The sequence below is a fragment of the Saccopteryx bilineata genome, chromosome 3 (assembly GCF_036850765.1).
Source record: "Saccopteryx bilineata isolate mSacBil1 chromosome 3, mSacBil1_pri_phased_curated, whole genome shotgun sequence".
NCBI lineage: Eukaryota > Metazoa > Chordata > Mammalia > Chiroptera > Emballonuridae > Saccopteryx > Saccopteryx bilineata.
The window spans coordinates 296,664,991-296,686,515 of record NC_089492.1 but is presented as its reverse complement, the minus strand read 5'-3'; the positions used below and the strand labels follow the sequence as shown (position 1 = coordinate 296,686,515).

The 21,525-nt window shown below is 43.3% G+C and overlaps 1 protein-coding gene across 1 annotated transcript in view; it reads right to left on the bottom strand.

The window, feature by feature from the left end:
* The window catches only part of LOC136331896 (leukocyte immunoglobulin-like receptor subfamily A member 6), a 153,204-nt gene that overhangs the window by 79,372 nt on the left and 52,307 nt on the right, over positions 1 to 21,525 (bottom strand). The gene's annotated exons all lie outside the window — the stretch shown is intronic.

Here is a 21,525-nt window from a genome sequence, read left to right as displayed (position 1 = left end):
CACACCCCACACACACACACACATACACACAGTTGTTTTTTTTAAATGGTCAAAGGACTTCAGTAGACTTTTCTACCAAACATATTTTCTACCAACAGACAATGAGCCCAGGGGAAGATGCACACTGTCACCAGTCATTAGGTGAAACACAAAGAAGATGACAGTGACAAAAGCCAGTGTGATGGTGGTGAGATCAGAAGCCCCAGCTCTGCTCACCCACAGTGGTAACAATGTACCACCATCCACAGACAAAGATACCTTCACAGATGCTCTGGGGTCACATCGTGAGGCCCCAGCACCCAGCAGAGCACAAAGTTCAAGAACTTCTCTTTACCAGCCTCAGCCTTCCCACAAGCTGGCAGAGCTCAGGATAGAGAGACAGCCTCCACTGTGACTTCTCCTGGGGGGGGCGGGTGTGAGCCTCTGACCCCCCAAAACCTCTCCAGGTACTTGCCTGTGAGGCCGGCCTCTGTCTTGTGAGGGGCTCAGCAGGGCTAGATCCTCCGGGGCAGCTCAGAGCAGAGACACAAGGAGGGTACCCAGGAACAGGCATGTGGGTCTCCACAGCTCGCCCACCACAAACTATGCAGCTGGCATGGATGTTCCTCACAAAACTGAAAACAAAACTTTCCTGTGACCCACTGTCTCTCTCTGGGTGTCCATTAAAAGGAAATGAAATCAGGATCTAACAGAGATGCCTGTCCCCCACCCATGTTCCCTGCAGGGTTCCTTCACAGCTGCCGAGACATGGACATCGCCAGTGTCCATCCACGGGTGCACGGATAAAGAAGATGTGGTGCGTATTGACACGATGGAATGTCACTCAGCCTTAAAAAGAAGGAAATGCTGCCACATGAGACAACATGGATGCACGAGCCTGGAGGACATTAGGTGGCAGTGGAATTAGCCAGATGCAGTGAGGTAAATATCGTGTGACTCACTTACATGTATAAAGTTTGTTTTTTTAAAAAGCTGGACTCATAGTAAAAAATGGGAAAATAGTGATTACCAAAGGCTTTGGGGAAGAAAAAAGAGGAGATACGAATCACAACATAGAAACTTTTAGTTACACCATCAATAAGTTCTGGAGATCTGATGTTGATCCTAGTTATAAATAATGACTCGTTTCCTTGAGATCTGCTAAGGGTAGATGTCAAGCATTCTCATCCCCTGCAAAGAAAACCAGGAATCTATGGGAGTTGATGAAAATGTTAGTTATTTGAGTGGGGTGATCTTTCAAAGATGGACATATATTGATATCTATATAAAAGCACCAAAATATATTTATTAAATGTACACAATTCCCATTTGTTATTATACCTCAAGCTGAAGAAGAAGAAACCAAGTTTCTGGTTAACTGATTTTTTTTTTTTAATGAAAGTAAAGAATTCGCAGCAAATGCAAGCACTAAAATATAAGAGTTGGGAACACAACAGATCTTCCTCCTGCCAACCGTTTTATGACATTATTATTTCTATATTAGCTTGGGAAGGAAATAGAGCATGTTATAAACCAGGGGTCCCCAAACTTTTTACACAGGGGGCCAGTTCACTGTCCCTCAGATCGTTGGAGGGCCGGACTATAAAAAAAACTATGAACAAATCCCTATGCACACTGCATATATCTTATTTTAAAGTAAAAAAACAAAATGGGAACAAATACAATATGTAAAATAAAGAACAAGTAAATTTAAATCAACAAACTGACCAGTATTTCAATGGGAACTATGGGCCTGCTTTTGGCTAATGAGATGGTCAATGAGCTCCTCTCACTGACCACCAATGAAAGAGGTGCCCCTTTCGGAAGTGCGGTGGGGGCCGGATTAATGGCCTCAGGGGGCCGCATGTGGCCCACGGGCCGTAGTTTGGGGACCCCTGTTATAAACTCAACAGCAGCTGTGACTTACAAAGGGCAGTGAGACAACTTAATACCCTTGCCCAACTTCAGACTCTAGGAAACAAAAGGTGATCCTTCGATATGATGCATGTTCACCCACGCGGCTCAGGTCAGACCCCCAGCACTTGCCGTCTGCATAACGAGAAGAAGCCAGTCATCTTCCTGTGTGACAGGCACCTTGTGAACAGTACAGACGGTGGTGTGAGGCCCCTGCCCACCACATCCTGTGAATCTGTCACTTTCCTTAGCTCCTGCCACCTACCCAACAGTACAGTGTCATGTTCCCCAATTTCCTCAGTGTCCTGGGGCTTGGTGAGTCCTGGAAAGGAAGGGAGGGACAGGTTATGGTGGACATCTGGGCTTCCTTGTGGCATATGATCAGATTTCATGGATAGGGCACATGGGAGCATGAATTGACTGGGGACAGATCACCTCTGCTGTGTTTTCCTTCCAGGATTATATCTGAGCCTGAGCATCTGGACACATGTGGGTGAGCCCTCCCCACACCCTCACTGTCATGTGAACAGGATGTCTGGAAGTGAAAAGGGCTGGGACTTCTGTGGTGAGACTTTTGAAAATATAATACAACAAGGGCAGCATGCCCTGGGCTATCCCATTTCTTCCTGGAGAATCTTCCTAGTCTCTTCCTGCAGGCTAAACCCATGTCTGTATTCACATGAAGGAGGTTCAAATGAACCTCCAATATATTCATTTGTTCATGTCCAAAGCTATGGTCTTGTTACTGGACAGGGACTGGCTCGGGAGTGCATCAGCCTCTGGCCTGCCCATAGTATTGTTATAAAGTAACGCACCCCAGATTCTGAAAGGCACTGTACCTCATTTCATTGAGTTCACGTAGAGACACCCAGTCCAGATGAATTTGAAGAATTTTATTAGAGGAGATTTATTAACCTTGTGTGTGACAGGCACAAGGTGCCTGTCAGCTGGCCGCATATGGCTGACACAGAGCATCTCAAACTCAAATCATGCAGTCCCAAAAATACAGTGTGTCTGTGAAGTCATGGTGCACTTTTGACCAGTCACAGGAAAGCAACAAAAGACGATAGATATGTGAAATCTGCACCAAATAAAAGGAAACCCTCCCAGTTTCTGTAGGATGATGTGGCAGCATGTGCACATGCGCAGATGATGATGTAACACCATGTATACAGCGGAGCAGCCCACGGCCATGCCAGTCGAGATATGGACGGTTCAGAGGAAAGTTCAGTGTGTTCTGTGGTTCACTAAATTTGAACCCATGACCAAAGTGCAACGTGAATATCAGTGCATTTATAATGAAGTGCCACCACATAGGAATAAGATTACTCGGTAGGATAAGCAGTTGAAGGAAACCCGCAGTTTGGTGGAGAAACCCCGTTCTGGTAGGCCATCAGTCAGTGATGAGTCTGTAGAGGCTATTCGGGATAGCTACCTAAGGAGCCCTAAAAAATCTGTGCGTGAGCCCACATCGAATTGCACTGAATAGTTATGAAACTGGGAGAATTTTCCTTTTATTTGGTGCAGATTTCACATTTCTATCATCTTTTGTTGCTTTCCTGTGACCGGTCAAAAGTGCACCATGACTTTCCAGACACACTGTAGTTCAGGGGCTATTTATATACCCTTGCTCACACATGGGCAGGGGAGAGCAAGACATCATGTTACAAAATGGCAACGTTTGTTTAGGGGATACACAGAAACATTAAGACTTTTATGGTAACACAATCAAAGATGTTTGCATATCTTTCAGGGTTTCTCTTCCCTCCTCACTAGCCCAGAGATATTTTACCCTCAAGATTCCAGGGAGAGGGAGGAACTACAATCAATGCAAGGTGATATGTAAATTCTGCCTCCTATTGAAAGAAAAGAAATTTCTAGGTTAACCTTTATTTTAGATTTAAAACTGAATGACCCATTGTTCTTGCAAGCCAGAAACTTCTACATTCTTCTCCCTCCCCTCCCTAAAGGAGGGACAGGACAGGAAAGCCTGATAGGAAAGCCTGACCTTTCCTCCCAGAATATCGATACCAATTTTCAGCTTTCCATACCTTACAACATCCCCACTGGTTCTATTTCCTAAGTCAAATCCTTGACTTAGTTTACTGAAGAGTATGAGGCTGTTGTCTAGGGTTATTAACTTATAACAACAGATATTTAACAGAGAGTGAGGAGCCCTGAGGAGCCACTGCACCACCTCACCCACAAGTGTTGTAAAGTACCAAAAGCTACAGAATCAATATTAATATTTTAAGAGGCTTGAAGAACATTTTATGAATTTGGGTTAAGGTGTGCAAAGAAATTTTGTGAATGATCTCTGTACTGTGTGATTGGCATAAAACCAGGATGGCCCTTGGCATTGTATTGTAAATGCAAAGGGGAGGAAAACATGGATTCCCAGACATTCCACCACACCTGTGGGGAACGGGGTGAATGGCTAGCCAGGTGCAGGAAGAGAAAAGCCAAAATAAACCTTTTCTTATAGTAATGAGCCATTTTCAGGTATTTGTCCCTGGAAACTACCTCTCCCATGTGAATGAATGTAGTTAATGTGTATGACTCTGGACAAAGAGATGGCAGATAAACATTAGAAAATACAGGAATGTCTTTTAATATGTAAAGAGACATCTTTCTATCATTGTGTTGACTTGTAAATTTTGTTTTCTCCAAAATGATGTATGGCTTGCAAATTGAACATGGTCCTATCATGTTAAAGGGCATATGACTATAACCAATAATGATAAAGAACACCTAATTGCAATTTTTGCTTCTGTACTTTCCGCTTGCAAAACTATAAAAACTAGGTAGAACAAAGGGCCAGCACACTCTCCCTCAGATTTCTGTCGGAGTTACCGCTGCTTGGCCAAGCTAGACAATAAAGCTTTGGTGTGGAATCAATGAATTTTGTTTGTGTCTTCAATGTTTTGAGTCCCTCCGGAATAGGCTTAACAAGAGCATTAATAGCATTACAGTTCACTAAAAAAATATATTACTGATTAATTTCCTATAGACTGTACAATTTCCTTTTACAATTTATATAAAACTAATTGGCCTTTGTAACAATTTACCTTTTCTTGAAGAAACCTTGCTATAAAATTGATTAAACATGGTACAAGACAATATTAAAGTAAGAGGACTAATTGTAGCAAACAATAGGATTGTTAGCTAGGGTGACTAATTAAACATTCTTTGAAAACCAGTTTTCTGACTGTTCAAATTCTGTTTTTTACAAGCCTACAACCTGCACAAACCTTCTGCAACTTATATAAACCTTCAACTTTCATGAACTTTCTTATTCAGAAATAACTGACCTTCACAACCTGCTTTTTTCCTTTTTCTTTCAAAAGTATTTCTATACCTTATACCTTTTATTTTTAAAACTATACAATTCCTTTCTAGTCAGAACTCTTGATTTTAAAAATCTTAACCTTTAATGACAATTAAGTTGGCTTTCATTTTTACCCTAGTTTCCCTTTTCCCAACGTCTGATTAAAAGAGTACTTAGTTTCTTCATATATTTGCCATACGTAGACCAACCAGCTTCTGGCTTGTGGTTGGAGTAGGGCATGCCGTTTTTCTACCTTAGCAGCAGTGGGAGTTGTCAGGATCATGGTGTGTGGACTTGTCCATGTGAAAGTCAGTCCTTGGGTGATGTACTTGATTTCCTGGTAATGCTGGAAGTGCCTCTTGGACAGTCTTTGAACAATTTGCTGAATAACCTGTAAATCCTGCAAGTACTTAGGAAAAGGGTGGTTATGTTTCTTTTATTATTTGATTCATGTAATTTAATCACCTTGAACCTTTGGGTACCTGTGGGCACAATGTAACTTCCAATTCATTTCTAATTATTATTGGGTTCCATTTTTATTGGCCAAATCTTTTTTCTAATTGGTTTTGAATATACCTTTGGCAGTAAGGGCCCCAATGCCCCACTGGCTTTCGGTGGCATTTATTCATTTGAATTACTATGTTCTGATTTTGAGGCAGACTGGAAAAATATACAATGAACAATAATATTCAAATAGCTAATGTTAACAAATACTATAATAAGTGTCTTAATACAATAAAGTGACTAAAGCCCTAGATTATTAAACAAAAATAAAATTCTAACTAATATAACAGGATTCAAAATAAAATTCTTACAGTCACAAATGTTCTTAACATGTTAACATAACTTCACTAAGTCTGAGAAATGTCCTAAAGAACAGGAGTTACACATATTCAGGTAAAGTCCACAAGGCATTGGAGTTGTAGTCACATTTCTACACTTTGCAGCTAGAGTTTAAGTCCTAGTGACCACTGCTTCTAGTTGGCATTAGGAGCAGGTCCCAGCCTACAATAGGCATGGGGCATTGAGACAAGTGGAATAAAGGAGACACTATACATTAAATAAAGCAATAAAATCTGACCGTTGATACCCATTGTAGAGATCTTCGAGGGATAAATAAAATTCAAATATTCAGGCAAGGCATAGTAGATGGCCCTTGTGTTCACAAGAAATTAGATCAGTTTACCTGCTTCTTGGGAGAAATACCTTAGGCTCGTGAACGATGTCCTTGGGCCTTCAGTGGCAATTCCCAGCATGCTGGGCAAGGTCAGGTCACAGGTAGCTGGAGCAGGGCTAGAAGACACTGAACCCTCCCTCCATAGAGCAAGGGGGCAGTTTACCTTTTCATGTCCCTTTTTCCACAGCAAAGATATTTTCTCTGGTGGGGCCGAGAAGCCTGGCAGGCTTCAGTTTAATGACCATTTTTTCCACTCTTGAAGCAGGGCCCTGCTGAAATTTTATGAAGCCCTTTCTGGGCACTGGAGCCTTTATGGATGTATGCCAAGAGCTGGTATTTTCCTGATCTCTTTTGGGCTCTATTTGCCTTTTTTGTTACCACCTTGGTCATTATAGACCTTAAAAGCCATGCTCAGATCTCACTGAGGGGCTTGAGGGTCCTTATTTATTTATATAAACTTTTGGAAAAAGACAAAAGCAACATTATTAGCTGGATTAATTCAAGAAAATAGGTTTGGGTGTCTCCTTCAGAATTCCAGAGTCTCTTTGATGCTAAATGATTCAGTACCTTAGCATTTAAAAAAATTTTAACAAAAGTATGATAATAAACTAAACATTACATAAAAAGACATTATTAACAATTCCTAATATTTAAACTAAGATTCTAATATTACAGGGCTATAAAACAGCAAATGGAAGAATGAACAAAAGCCTTGGAAACAATATATACATTTTAATATGGAAAATACTTTTTTACAATAAGGGATTCTTGGTATAAATTACCCAGTTGGCAATGAGATATTAACTTTCTTTTGACTCACAGTAATTTACAGGGGCAGATGGATGCCTGAGGGAGAAGCAGACTCCAAGAACTGAGAGCTTGCCGCTTTTACCTTTTTTTTTCTCTGCAATTTGTCTTGTAGTCAAGCCTCTTAGCAAGACAATGAAACTTCTCCCAAGCAGGCTTGAATCAATTTGCCACCTGTAAACTAACTGCCTTGCTTTGAGTAGCTAAATACAATTTTCACAAAATTATTTTTCTAATACAGGTATTAAGTTGCTTTAGCCTATATGAGGTTTCCAATTTTTCCCACAATTCCCTGAAAATTCCCTATAATCCTATTACTTATAATTCTATCACTCCTTCTGGAGTTGCAAGTTAATTTAAGAAACAGCCAATTTAACTAGCATGGTCCACACCTAGTTTGTTAATTTCTAAATTCTTTTTTTCTCTCCTTTAAGATTTTTTCTAAAGCAAAGTTTCCATTTTTAATACTATTCCTACTCTGTAATTTCTAAATGGGCATGTTGGGCAGATAAAATGTATTATGCTCACTTTGTTAAAGATAACACGAGGAGGCCGTCGCCCAGGTGATATTAATGTGTGTTGGGGTGGGCTAAAGGCAGGCAGAATCCTTGTAGCCTGGGGCTTGGTTTTGGGATTAAGCCTTTCCTATCCCTTTTGCTGTGAGGCGGTACAATCCAATCATGCCTCAGAGAAGTGACTTTGTATTAGAGACTTCCCTATTTTGTATATTGGATTAGAGGTTGTGAAGCTACACTATAAAATAGGGGCAGAACAGAAGGTTGCCGGCGCTTGGTTCCTGAGATTATCATTAGAAGAGAGAGCAGAGGAGAGCAGAGAAAGGCCACGTGGAGAAGGCCAGGAGAAGCAGCCAAGATGGTGAAGTGCTGAGTGAGATGCCAGTTTGTGTAGAGTTTGTATCTGGGATAAGGAAGTTGATGGGGAACTGAGGAGAATAAGGCTGGTGAGCTAGAAACCTTTGATTCTAGGAAACTCGGATAAGTCAGTGGCTTTGTGAGCACTGAATGTGATTGGGTTTTGGAGCCCAGTGTATGTTTTTACTTGCCCGCCGGGTGCAAGCTAGAATTAAAGACTATGGTGTAGAGCCAGTAGGCAGGGCCAGGGCCACTATCACAGCAGCCTTCTGGCCCATGCAGGTTCGCATTGGATTCGGACAGTCGGTAAAGAAACCATGGAGCCAAAAACTGGTGGGCCATAGCCTTTAATCCTAGCTTGCACCCGGCGGGCAAGTAAAAATACACACTGGGCTCCAAAACCCAGTCACACTCAGTGCTCACAAAGCCACTGACTTATCCGAGTTTCCTAGAATCAAAGGTTTCTAGCTCACCAGACTTATTCTCCTCAGTTCCCCATCGCATCTCACTCAGCATTCCACCATCTTGGCTGCTTCTCCTGGCCTACTCCACGTGGCCTCCTTCTGCTGCTGGCTCTACTCTCTCCTCTAATCATCCCAGGAACCAAGGGCCGAGTCCCGTTCTGCCTCCATTTTATAGTGTAGAAATCCAAACCCTTAATCCAATAGGGAAGTCTCTAATACAAAGTCACTTCTCCGAGGCATGATAGGATTGTACCACCTCACATCAAAAAGGGTGGGACAAAACCAAGCCTCAGGCTACAACAATTCTCAACACACATTAATATCACCTGGGCAATGGCCTCACGTGGGCAGCGCCTATTTTTAACAAAGTGAGCATAATACATTTTATCTGCCCAACAATCCACCCCTATGCTCACTTTACTACCCACAATTTATATCACCAGCATCCCTGTGCAAGGATATTAGGCACATTACACAGATTACAACAGCAAAAATCATACAGTTTCAACAATTACAAAGGTACATTTCACCAGTCTCTCAGCACTTAGCCCAAAGCGCAAAATGTTCTCGGCCTTCTTTCTAGCCACGGGAAAAACTTCCAGGGGCAGGGGAGTGCTTCCAGCAAAGCCACCCCCCACCCCCATCAGGGTATTTCACATTGTCCAAAATCCGTAATCCATAAATCTATCCAACAAAGGAGTCAGTGCCCACTCCGGTCGTAGTCCAGGAAATCAGTCCACGCACATGGGGCGTTAGCCACCCCCCTCATCCCTGCCGTCCTGGCAGGTCTTACACTGTCCCAAAGAGGGGCACATGGCAATGGCAGTCAGCATTTCCATCTCTGCTCTGGATAGCATGTCCATCCTATTTCCCCAAAATCGCAAACCTACCAGGGCCGCAGTAGGTGCTCCTTCCAGCTGGGCTCTCATCTTCTGGAGGCTGCGGATTGCAACTCCAGCCCGATTCTCCTCATCCTCCAAAGAGGAACTGAAAACACCAGCTCCTGCTGCCGGGCTCGAGCCTCCGTCCACTGCCGCCTTCTGCTCCGCAGACCTTGCAGCTCCGGACCCGGCCTCGGCCTCAGCCTCAGCCTCAGCCCTGGCCTCCTGCCGCTGCTGGCTCTCCACAACATCCAGGGCAATCTGCAACTCACGGACCTGTGATTCCTCCTCCAGCGTTTGCTCCATTTCCAGGCGAATCTCGCAAACCTGGTCAGCCTTGTCCTCCAGCACTTCCTCCAGCTCCAGGGTCAGCATCTGTTTCTCCTGCATTTGCTGCAGTTCCTTCCACTGCTCGGTTTGCAGGTCCTGGGCAGCCTCTTCCACAGAGCTCTCGGTTTCCTCACGCATGGCTGTAAAAGTCAGCCAGCCTACAATCCCCAAAAGGACAGCCATGGGGAACCCTAACACTAGCCAGTCCTCTACTCCACCGCTCAAAGGCTCCTTGCCGATCTGTATCGAATCCTGCCACAGACTACGCCAAATGTAAAGCCAGTATCTAAGGCCAGGGCCACTATCACAGCAGCCTGGCCCATGCAAGTTCGCATTGGATTCGGACAGTCAGTAAAGAAATAACGGAGCCAAGAACTGATGGGCCTTCATCTTTAATCCTAGCTTGCACCCGGCAGGCAAGTAAAAACACACACTGGGCTCCAAAACCCAATCACATTCAGTGCTCACAAAGCTACTGATTTATCCGAGTTTCCTAGAATCAAAGGTTTCTAGCTCACCAGATTTATTCTCCTCAGTTCCCCATCTCCTTCCTTATCCCAGATACAAACTCTACACAAACTGGCATCTCACTCAGCACTCCACCATCTTGGCTGCTTCTCCTGGCCTCCTCCACGTGGCCTCCTTCTGCTGCTCTCTGCTCATCATCCCAGGAACCAAGAGCCAAGCTCTCGTTTTGCCCCCATTTTATAGTGTAGAAATCCAAACCCTTAATCCAATATACATAATGGGGAAGTCTCTAATACAAAGTCACTTCTCCGAGGCATGATTGGATTGTACCACCTCACACCAAAAAGGGTGGGACAGGCTTAATCCCAAAACCAAGCCTCAGGCTACAACAATTCTCAACACACATTAATATCACCTGGGCAATGGCCTCACGTGGGCAGCGCCTATTTTTAACGAAGTGAGCATAATACATTTTATCTGCCCAACATATGGCCCACCAATTTGTGGCTCTGTTGTTTCTTTACCGACTGTCCGAATCCAATGCGAACCTGCATAGGCCAGGCTGCTGTGATAGTGGCTCTGGCAGTGGCTCCTGGCTTTACAGGGCAAAACCTCTTTTGATCCGCCGGTGGACATTTGAAACTAATTCCTATTCTATGTTTTAGTTATTTTATCCTTACTTCATTGCTTTTTTCTGTTGCTCTACATACAGCAGGCTGAATCCTAACCTAACCGTGCACCTGGGGGCGGCGGGCCGTTTACTGTTTGCCTGCTGCTCGGTTTCTCTCACTCAAACTGCTTACTTGCTAGTCCTTTTGCTCCAGAGTTTGGAGAAACACTTTCAATTTGTGGACTCTGCTTTTTGTTCTTACTCATGGCTGCTTGTAATATGGGACATTTAATTTTCCAATGTCCTTTTTTTTTTTTACAATATGCACATTGATTCTTTCCTAGCTGATTCCTATTCTTTCTCGAATTATCTCCTTCTCTATTTTCTTCTTCCCCCTCTCTTTCGCTAGAATTTACACTGACTTTTTCATAATGCTTTTCAAGGGTAGTGATGTCTTTATGTACCTCAGAGAACTCTCCTTCCTCCTCCGAGGGGTCCCTTATCCTTAGAAGAGTTTGTCTCTTGGAATGCTGCTACTATTACTTTGGTTATTCTTTTTTCCTGTTTTTGACTCAAATTTTGCATGACCAAGAAGACATGGCACCCGCTTTATATCAAGCATGTTTTAAGTCACTGTGGTGGATTCATTGTTAAATTTAGCCACCGATCAATGTATGGAAACTGATCAGGACAACCTGGGTTCCCAATTACTATATTCCAGACTGTCCTTATTATCCTAGGATTAGAATTCCCGGTTGCTATTACTTATTACAAAACTAAAACTTGTTTCAGAAGAATCTAAGAATTAGTGCACCAATAAAACAAAAATATAAGACAGATAGTTAACTAGCACCCGGAATAAGAGGGTGTTTGACTATAGAGATATTATTATTACACAAGGCAAGGGGAAGAAGCCAAATGAAGAGAATAATTTCTTTCAGGGGAGAAGTCAGAGTGCCCTGAAGGTAGATTTTGAGAACAAAGAAAGTCACTTAACATAGCTTTTAGTCAGAAGCTTCCAATCTTGACACAAAAGACCCAAACAGACACATATGGACATTGAACAAAAGACTTATACACAAACAAGGCACGCCTACTTCAATGAAATATTACCGGATAATTTGATAAACAAAGACAAAGCCTCATAGATGGAGGAAGAGCTCCCCCTGTGGCCTCTCAGGTGTTAGGTTCAAGGAAGTGTGCTGTCTAACTCTTAGAAAAACAGGCTATGAGTCAGAGACCCTTATCAGAAATTTATGTTTGAAATTCTCCACTAAGCTATGCCCCCCCCCCCGTTGCTATGCTGCGTGCGACCTCTCCCGCCCTTGTAAACGTTGCTTGCTTGCTCATCCTAGATAGCCACCCTATAAAAAGGAGCCATTTTAGAAGCTCATGGCTGCAGTGCTCCAGTCCCTTCGGAGGCGTGGGTTACCTGCAGTCCCTACGCAGGTTTGGGGGGGGGCTGCAGTGTTCCCTTGCGTGGGTTGCTTGCAGTCCCGCGCAGGTCTGCAATAAAACTTATAAAATTTACTTTGTGTCTGCTGTGGCCTGTCTCCTGGGATGTAACAGATGGAGGCCCCCAGTGAGATAGGCCATGTAAGACCCCTCCTCATGGAGTGGGCTGCAGCAGACGTTGGTAGCTGGCCAGCCTCCGGCAGTTGCTGTTTGGAAACTGAATTTGGCTGATTCGAAACATTTGGAGTCTTGAGACTGTTTGGTAAGGAAGCTTCCTCTTTGAATATTTGGAAACAGAGCTCTCATTAGAAAAGGGTGTAGTGGAGCAGGCAGGACGCCACCTGATTTCTCCCCACCAGGTCGGTCAGGGAACGCAGGACGCTGCCTTCTCCCTTTGGTTTTGGTTTAGAAGTTTTGTTTGTTTTGTGTGCATATTTGGTTTGTTTGTCTGCTTCGCCCATTGCTTCCTCACAGGATTTCCTCGAGAGTCAAGGGCCATGGGTCAGGGGCAATCTGCTGTCCTAATGCCTCTTCAGTGCTTGCTTGATAACTTTTCTGATTTCTCTCGCAGGGCACGAGACTACGGGACCCCTGTTGATTCCACCACGTTGCGGACTCTTTGTGAACTAGAATGGCCAACTTAAGAGCAGACTGGCCAAACCAAGGATTGCTAGACTCATAGAAAACATAGAGAGTTTAGCGTACTATCGCCAGCACCCACCTGCAGGCAGGTGGCACAGTCAGTATGCAGCCAGTATAGCAGCAGAGGTAGAGAAAGAAAAGGCAGCCAGGCTGCAGCTGGCTGCAGGAGAAGTGGCAGGCTCCCCTCACAGTTTCAGGCACTTGCCCCTCCCCCTTGGGCACCGGCTCAAGGGCTGAGCCACTGCTTAGTCAGGCAAAAGATAACAGTGCAGTTAAGCTAGAGGTTATCATCACCTTGCTACAGCCCCCTGCCCTCCTCTGCTTTGGCTCCGGGGAATCCCCGCCTCCTATCTGGAGCTAGACCTGAGGAGAAGATTTAGGGAATACTGCCCCTTCTAAACCCACTGCTTTAGCCATAATAGAATTGTATAGTCTGTCAAGTACAAAGACTTCCTTTTTGTACCAAGGATCTGTTGTTGTTAAAAAAACAAAACAAAACATTTTCTATGTTAGAAATGTATATGTTATGTCAACAGACTTTTGTTAATTCTCCTTTTCATTTGCTATTTCATAGCCTGTGATGTTAAAATTTTAGTTTAAATATTAGAGTATATATAAAAATTCAGTAATTGTTAATTGTTCAATGTTAGGTCACAAAACCCAGAGTAATAAATATTACTATTGATTGGCTTAATAGAAGAATTCTTAACATAATAGGTAGAAAGGAGAACTCTAGAGATTCCCAATTTTGTTCTCTTAGTCAAGCCCCTCAGTGAGATCTTCTGAGCATGGCTTTTAAGGTCTATAATGACCAAGGAAATAACAGAAAAGGCAAAAAAAAAGGCCCAAAAGAAGTCAGGAAATAACAACTTTTGGCTCCAGCGCCCTAAGGGGCTTCATAGCTTTCATCAAGGCCCTGCTCCAGAGTGGAAAGAAAGGTCATTGAACTGAAGCCTGCCAGGCTTCCAGGCCCCACCGGTTGACACACCTGTGCTGTGGAAAGAGGGACATGAGAAGGTAAGCTGCTCCCTTGCTCCATGGAGAGAGGGTTCAGTCTCTTCTAGCCCTGCTCCAGCTACCTGTGACCTGACCTTGCCCAGCGTGCTGAGAATTGCCACTGAAGGCCTAAGGACATGTTCAGGAGCCTAAGATATTTCTTCCAAGTAGCAGATAAGCTAATCTCATTTCTTGTAAACACAAGGGCCATCTACTATGCCTTGCTTGAATATTTAAGTTTTATTTATCCCTCAAAGATCTCTACTGTGGGTATTGACAGTCTGGTTTTATTGCTTTATGTTTAGTGTCTCCTTTATTTCTCTTATCTCAATGCCCCATGCCTATTATAGGCTTGGACCTGCTGCTAATTCCAGCTAGAAGCAGTAGTCACTAGGACTTAAACTCTAACTGCAAAGTGTAGAAATGTAACACCCTTTCCCTAAGTACTTACATGTTTTATAGGTTATTGTTGGGCAGATAAAATGTATTATGCTCACTTTGTTAAAGATGGCGTTACCCAGGTGATATTAATGTGTGTCTCTGGGCAGGCAGGATCCTTGTAGCCTGGGGCTTGGTTTTGGGATTAAGCCTTTCCTACCCTTTTTGATGTGGGGTGGTACAATCCAATCATGCCTCAGAGAAGTGACTTTGTATTAGACTCGTAGAGACTTCCCTACTTTGTATATTGGATTAGAGGTTGTGAAGCTACAGTATAAAGTGGGGGCAAAATGGGAGTTTGCCCTCTTGGTTCCTGAGATTAGCAGGAGAGAGCAGAGAAAGTAGAGCCAGCAGCAGGAGGCCACGTGGAGTAGGCCAGGAAAAGCAGCCAAGATGGTGGAGTGCTGAGTGAGATGCCAGTTTGTGTAGAGTTTGTATCTGGGATAAGGAAGGAGATGGGGAACTGAGGAGAATAAGGCTGGTGAGCTAGAAACCTTTGATTCTAGGAAACTCGGATAAATCAGTAGCTTTGTGAGCACTGAATGTGATTGGGTTTTGGAGCCCAGTGTGTGTTTTTACTTGCCCACCGAGTGCAAGCTAGGATTAAAGACTATGGCCCACCAGTTTGTGGCTCCGCTGTTTCTTTGCTGACTGTCCGAATCCAATGCGAACCTGCATGGGCCAGGCTGCTGTGATGGTGGCCCTCTGGCTGTGCCTCCTGGCTTTACAGTTACTCAGAAAACTGTTCAAAGACTGTCCAAGAGGCACTTCTAGCAGTACACCACCCAAGGACTGACTCCCACGTAGACGGGTCCAGACACCATGATCCTGACCACCCCCACTACTGCCAAGGTAGAAGGCATACCCGCCTGGGTCCACCACAGCCAGCTGAAGCTTGCGGTCCCAGCAGAGACACCTTTGTGGACAGCGAAGACTGACCCCACCAACCCTTGTAAGCTGACCCTGAGAAGGACAGCATGCCCTGCTTCAGCCACAAACCAGAAGTTAACTGGTCCACACATGGCTAATGCCTAGAGAAACTCACTAAGGACCTCCTTTTAATTAGACTTTGGGGAGGGAGGGAAACTAAGGTAAAGGAAAGCCAAGTAAGTCATCTTAAGAGGTTTGATGCATGTACTGCTATGAGTCATACAGAAAGGGGTGTAGGTCCCTTGGCTGAGAGAGAAGCTATAAGGTAAATGAAAATTATATATGTGCTCATAGTTAACACTATAGAATAACCTATGAATATTGGTCATGTATCCAATAGGCTACTTAGGAAAAGGACACCTCCAAAAGCAATCTTTAAAAGAGGATTACTTATTACTGATTTAGTCCTCACTGAAGGTTAAGATTTTTAAAAATCAAGAGTTTTGACTAGAAAGGAATTGTATAGTTTTGATAATAGAAGGTATGAGGTGTAGAGGTACTTTTGAAAAGAAAAGGAAAAAGCAAGTTGTTGTGAAGGCCAGTTATTTCTAGATAAGAAAGTGCATAAAAGTTGAAGGTTTATGTAAGTTGCATAAGGTTTGTGTAAGTTGCAGAAGGTTTGTGTAAGTTGAAGGTTTATGTAAGTTGCAGAAGGTTTGTGCAGGTTGTAAGAAGTTAGTACAGAGAAGAAAAATAAAAGGCAGGACACGTCCTTGTGTATCAGCCCTGCAGATATTGCAGGAAAGTAGTTTATTATCTGAGAACAGTGTGTGTTTGTGTACTTTTGCAAAAATATTGTACAAATGTGCTGAAAACATTATAACCTTGTAGGTTTTGCCTATAAATACCATTCTCCCCACTGATGAAGAATCAAGGGTTTGATTTATGCCCCAAAGAGATGGGGGAATGTTAGGTTCAAGGAAGTGTGCTGTCTAACTCTTAGAAAAACAGGCTATGAGTCAGAGACCCTTATCAGAAATTTATGTTTGAAATTCTCCACTAAGCTATACCCCCCCCATTGCTATGCTGCGTGTGACCTCTCCCGCCCTTGTAAACGTTGCTTGCTTGCTCATCCTAGATAGCCACCCTATAAAAAGGAGCCATTTTAGAAGCTCGTGGCTGCAGTGCTTCATTCTCTTCGGAGGCGTGAGTTGCCTGCAGTCCCTACGCAGGTTTGGGGGGCTGCAGTGCTCCCTTGTGTGGGTTGCCTGCTGCACAGATCTGCAATAAAACTTATAAAATTTACTTTGTGTCTGCTGTGGCCTGTCTCCTGGGATGTAACATCAGGTGCACTCAAGTCGCAGCACCAGAGATTTCTTAACTAGGGGTTTTAGAAACAGAAACATTAAAATAAAAGACTGAGATCTCAACAAACACAGAGACATCTCTTGGAAGTCTTGGGTCAAGATTAATCAATCCAGGTTAGCTTAGCCTCCACTGATTCAGTGTGATGCGAGACTGACTAATCCTTGACTAACTTAACCTCCACTAGCCTTCCTACATGTCCTCACTTCTGGCATTCACTGAGAGCGCAACTAGAACCCAAGGCAGAACCACTAAAACTTTCCACTGATGTCTCGGTCTTGGAGAGCCTGCGCGAATTTACGACCAAGTCTGGTCTGTTTCACAACAGATTCAGTTCAAAACATAAAAACCATAGACTAGTAACAAATCAGCAAAGCACTTTTGAAAGCCCTACTTACTTCCACCGGGGTTCCACATCCCTGGTGTTACAATTCAGCAAAGCTCCCAAATCCACTCTACCTACATTCCAGTCCCAAACAGACTACAAACTAGTTACAAACATAAAAGCGAAAGCAAGAGTTCAAAGGAAAGCCAGAAAATTCAGCAAAGCAGAAAGAGTAGCTTTACCTACCTACTCGATTTTCTGCCGAATTATCCAAATTGTCGAATTTGGGAACCAGAAGGTGTCTACCACGGAACTGTCCAGATTCCACAGGAAGACTCGGAGCCCTGGAAAGTCCCAGGTGGTGTGCCTCTCCTCGAGATTCAAGCAGGGTAGGGCAGCTCAGTGGAGAGTCCAGCCAATTCGAGGTGTCTCGATCTGGTGACGCAAAACATCAGATACCAGATGAGCCCCCATATGTTATAAAGTACCACACCCCAGATTCTGAAAGGCACTGTACCTCATTTCATCGAGTTCACGTAGAGACACCAGTCCAGATGAATTTGAAGAGTTTTAATAGAGGAGGAGATTTATTAATATGCCAGCCACATATGGCTGACATAGGGTATCTTCAAGCCTAAATCATGCAGTCCCAAAAATAGTTCAGGGGCTGTTTATATACCCTTGATCACACACAGGCAGGGGAGAGCATGACATCATGGTCCGAACTGGCAACATTTGTTTAGAGGATACACAGAAACATTAAGACTTTTAAGGTAACAAAATCAAAGATATTTACAGTAAAGTAGTACAACCATTATGGAAGAAAGTATGGTGATTCCTCAAAAAACTGAAAATAGAATTACCTTATGACCCAGCAATCCCTCTACTGGGTATATACCCCCAAAACTCAGAAACATTGATATGTAAAGACACATGCAGCCCCATGTTTATTGCAGCATTGTTCACAGTGGCCAGGACATGGAAACAACCAAAAAGCCCATCAATAGATGACTGGATAAAGAAGATGTGGCACATATACACTATGGAATACTACTCAGCCATAAGAAATGATGACATCGGATCATTTACAGCAAAATGGTGGGATCTTGATAACATTATACAAAGTGAAATAAGTAAATCAGAAAAAACCAGGAACTGCATTATTCCATATGTAGGTGGGACATAAATGTGAAACTAAGAGACATTTATAAGAGTGTGGTGGTTACAGGGGGAGGGGGGAGAGGGAGAGGGGAAGGGGGAGGGGCAGGGGCACAAAGAAAACTAGATAGAAGGTGACAGAGGACAATCTGACTTTGGGTGATGGGTATGCAACATAAGTGAACGACAAGATAACCTGGAGTTGTTATCTTTGAATATATGTATCCTGATTTATTGATGTCGCCCCATTAAAAATAAAATTATAAAAAATAAATTAAAAAAATTTAAAAAAAAATAAAGATGTTTACAAAGCCCTGGCTGGTTGGCTCAGTGATAGAGCGTCGGCCTGGCATGCAGAAGTCCCGGGTTCGATTCCCGGCAGGGCACACAGGAGAAGCGCCCATCTGCTTCTCCACCCCTCCCCCTCTCCTTCCTCTCTGTCTCTCTCTTCCCCTCCCGCAGCCGAGGTTCCATTGGAGCAAAGATGGCCCGGGTGCTGGGGATGGCTCCTTGGCCTCTGCCCCAGGTGCTAGAGTGGCTCTGGTCGCAACAGAGCGACGCCCAGAGGGGCAGAGCATCGCCCCCTGGTGGGCAGAGCGTCGCCCCCTGGTGGGCGTGCCGGGTTGATCCCGGTCGGGTGCATGCGGGAGTCTGTCTGACTGTCTCTCCCCGTTTCCAGCTTCAGAAAAAAATACAAAAAAAAAAAAAGAAAGCCTGACCTTTCCTCCCAGAATATCAATATCAATTTTCAGCTTTTGGTACCTTACAACAGTATGTGGTTTCTTGACTTTTTGCAGGAAATATTTCAGAACACAAGTCCAGGTGATTTTGAGAGTATGTTTATTACAGCTGGGGACAGTGCAATAACAAAAAGGTTTAAAATACAAAAAGTAGCAGTAGAGAGACTAAGCAGGGCTGCATTGTTTTCTAGAAGCATTGTAGGAAAGAAGTGAGCCACACTGGGCTGCATGAACTCACTGAGAAGTAGTGAATGAAATGAGCTAACAATAAAAAAAACAGATAGATGCATACATAGAGAGCTGGCTGACAGCTTTCAGAGGAGTGCTAAGCAAGGAAGGTGGACTGATAGAACAAAAAAGGACAAAAAAGTCATGAGCATGGGCAGCAGTATAGTGATTGCTGGGTAGGGTGAGGTGCAGAAGGGTACAGGGGCATAAATGGTGATGGACAAAGGCTTGACAGGAATGGAGGTGGTTAACACACAATTCAGTGTACAGTGATGTGTTATAGACTTTGGCACCTGAAACCTATATTAAAAATAAAATCACAGTGACATAAGCGAGCCATGGTGGGGTTGATTATAGCTCACCAAAAAATCAGATGATGACAGGTTCGATGGTGAGCTTGGGACAAGCTGCCACTGACCACTGCTCCCCTGATTGCAAGTCTCCTGGGGACCCTAAGAATACGAGAGAAAGAGTTGGGAATATTGTAAAGCAAATGCTCAGCTGGGTTCTTTGTCTTGAGGTTTTTATCTTCTTTATCTGGTGGGAATCCTAGGGGGGACCTCAAAAGATGGTTTAACAGAACATTCATGAGCTTTCCAGGTGTGTTCATCAATATGTTAATCATAAAAATGTACGCAAAGAGGTGTCAGGTTATTTTCTGGTTAGTTTCAGTTTTAAAGAATGTCATTGAGACAAATGATTTGACTTTGTTTGATTGGTAGACAACATAATCAACTGTTCAAATGCTGTGCAGATGTTCACCTGAAAGCTATGTACTCTTATTGATCAGTCACCTTTGAAATTTAATTTTCTAAATAAAATTTAAAATAAATAAATAAATATTATTTAAAAAGAATGCCTTTGAAGAAGGACCAAAGAGGTGGGTCTTTCCTGGAAAGGTTTGGAATTATTTGCATTTAAGTGTCCTTGATTAGGGAAGAAAAAAACCTGTGATTCATTAGCTGGCTGTGAATTATGCAAATTACTTGGCTTTGTTTCATGACTTTGTCTCAGCTTCTCTTACTCCACTGGTCAAAGAATTTCCCTGCTTCTAACTATCTTGCCTCTGTCTGTGGCAGTTCACTGGCATCTCTATAATTAAAGGAACAAAATGCTTGACCCCCACAGAGCCCTCCTAGGACCAGGTGCCCCACACCTTCTGCAACCAGCATTTGACAGTTGGATCTGCAGGGCCTCCCCCTGGACCTTCCTCAGGGGAAGGGGCTGGTCAGCAGATGGGACCTCCTGTCCCATGTGACAGTTCTGATGCAGGAGAACTTCACAAAGGATCAAGGTTCTGTCTCACCTATTTTCACCAAGTAGAACATTCCCCTCTCTCTCATGTATAATTTTATTTATGAAAATTGTATTTTAAGTCAACCTCACTCAAGAAAAAAATTCTTTTCTCTTTTTTTTAATTGAATTTATGGGTAACGCTAGCTAACAAAATTATACAGGTACCATGGACCAGCGTGGCTAGTAATTGTCCGGGTCCTGAGTAAGAACGGTGCGGAATGAAGAAAGAGAAAAAGGATGGCATTGGGAGATCTCTGCAAGCTGATGTCAAGCCAGAGCAAAGCCAAGTCCCCGGTCTGGGCTTTATTAAATAGTACAGAGCCTTATGCAAATAAGGAAGTTTTGAAACAAAGTCACACATCTGAGGCATAAACAGGAATCCTCTTAAGGCAAAAACTGGAATTCTTTTAAGGCATAAACAGAAATCCCCCCACCATGCATAACTGAAATCAACCAACATCAGAACAAACAAAGAGTGAGAGGAAGGGCATGTATATTGTCTCTAGCAACTTAATCAAGCAAGTGAGGTGAAGGGATAGGAGGAGTAAAAACACTTAGCTTCACAGCTAACATGGAGGTGTGGGGAAGAGCTTAGCCTTTAGCTTAAGCCTTAAACTGCTAGGACTTTGTCAGCTTGCAGTCTCCCACGTACAGGTTTCTGATATAACCCAATTCTACAACCCATCTCTGTACACCACATTGTGTGTCCTCACCAAGGCACCACTAATTATTTCTTCTTTTTGAAACTTTATTTAGAAAATGAAACTTAATGGGTGACATTGATCAATAAGAGTACATAAGTTTCAGGTAAACATTTCTATAGCATTTGAGCTGTTGATAATGTTGTGTAACCGGCCCCTAAAATCAAATCATTTTTTGTCACCCGATATTTGTTCTTTATTCCACTCTTCCCAAACCCCTTCTCTGATATTTTCCTCCCCCTGGTCACCACTTTTATCTATGTCCACGAGTCTCAGTTTTATACAAGGAAGCACTACACAGCTATAAGAAATGATGATATATTACCATTTATGGCAACATGAATGGACCTTGAGAACATTATACTCAGTGAAATAAGTAAATTAGGGGGGAAAAAGAACTATATGATTTTACAGATAGATAGGATGTAAAAAAATATATATTTTTAACTGATTTAGAGAAAGAGATAGGAAGGAGAGAAAA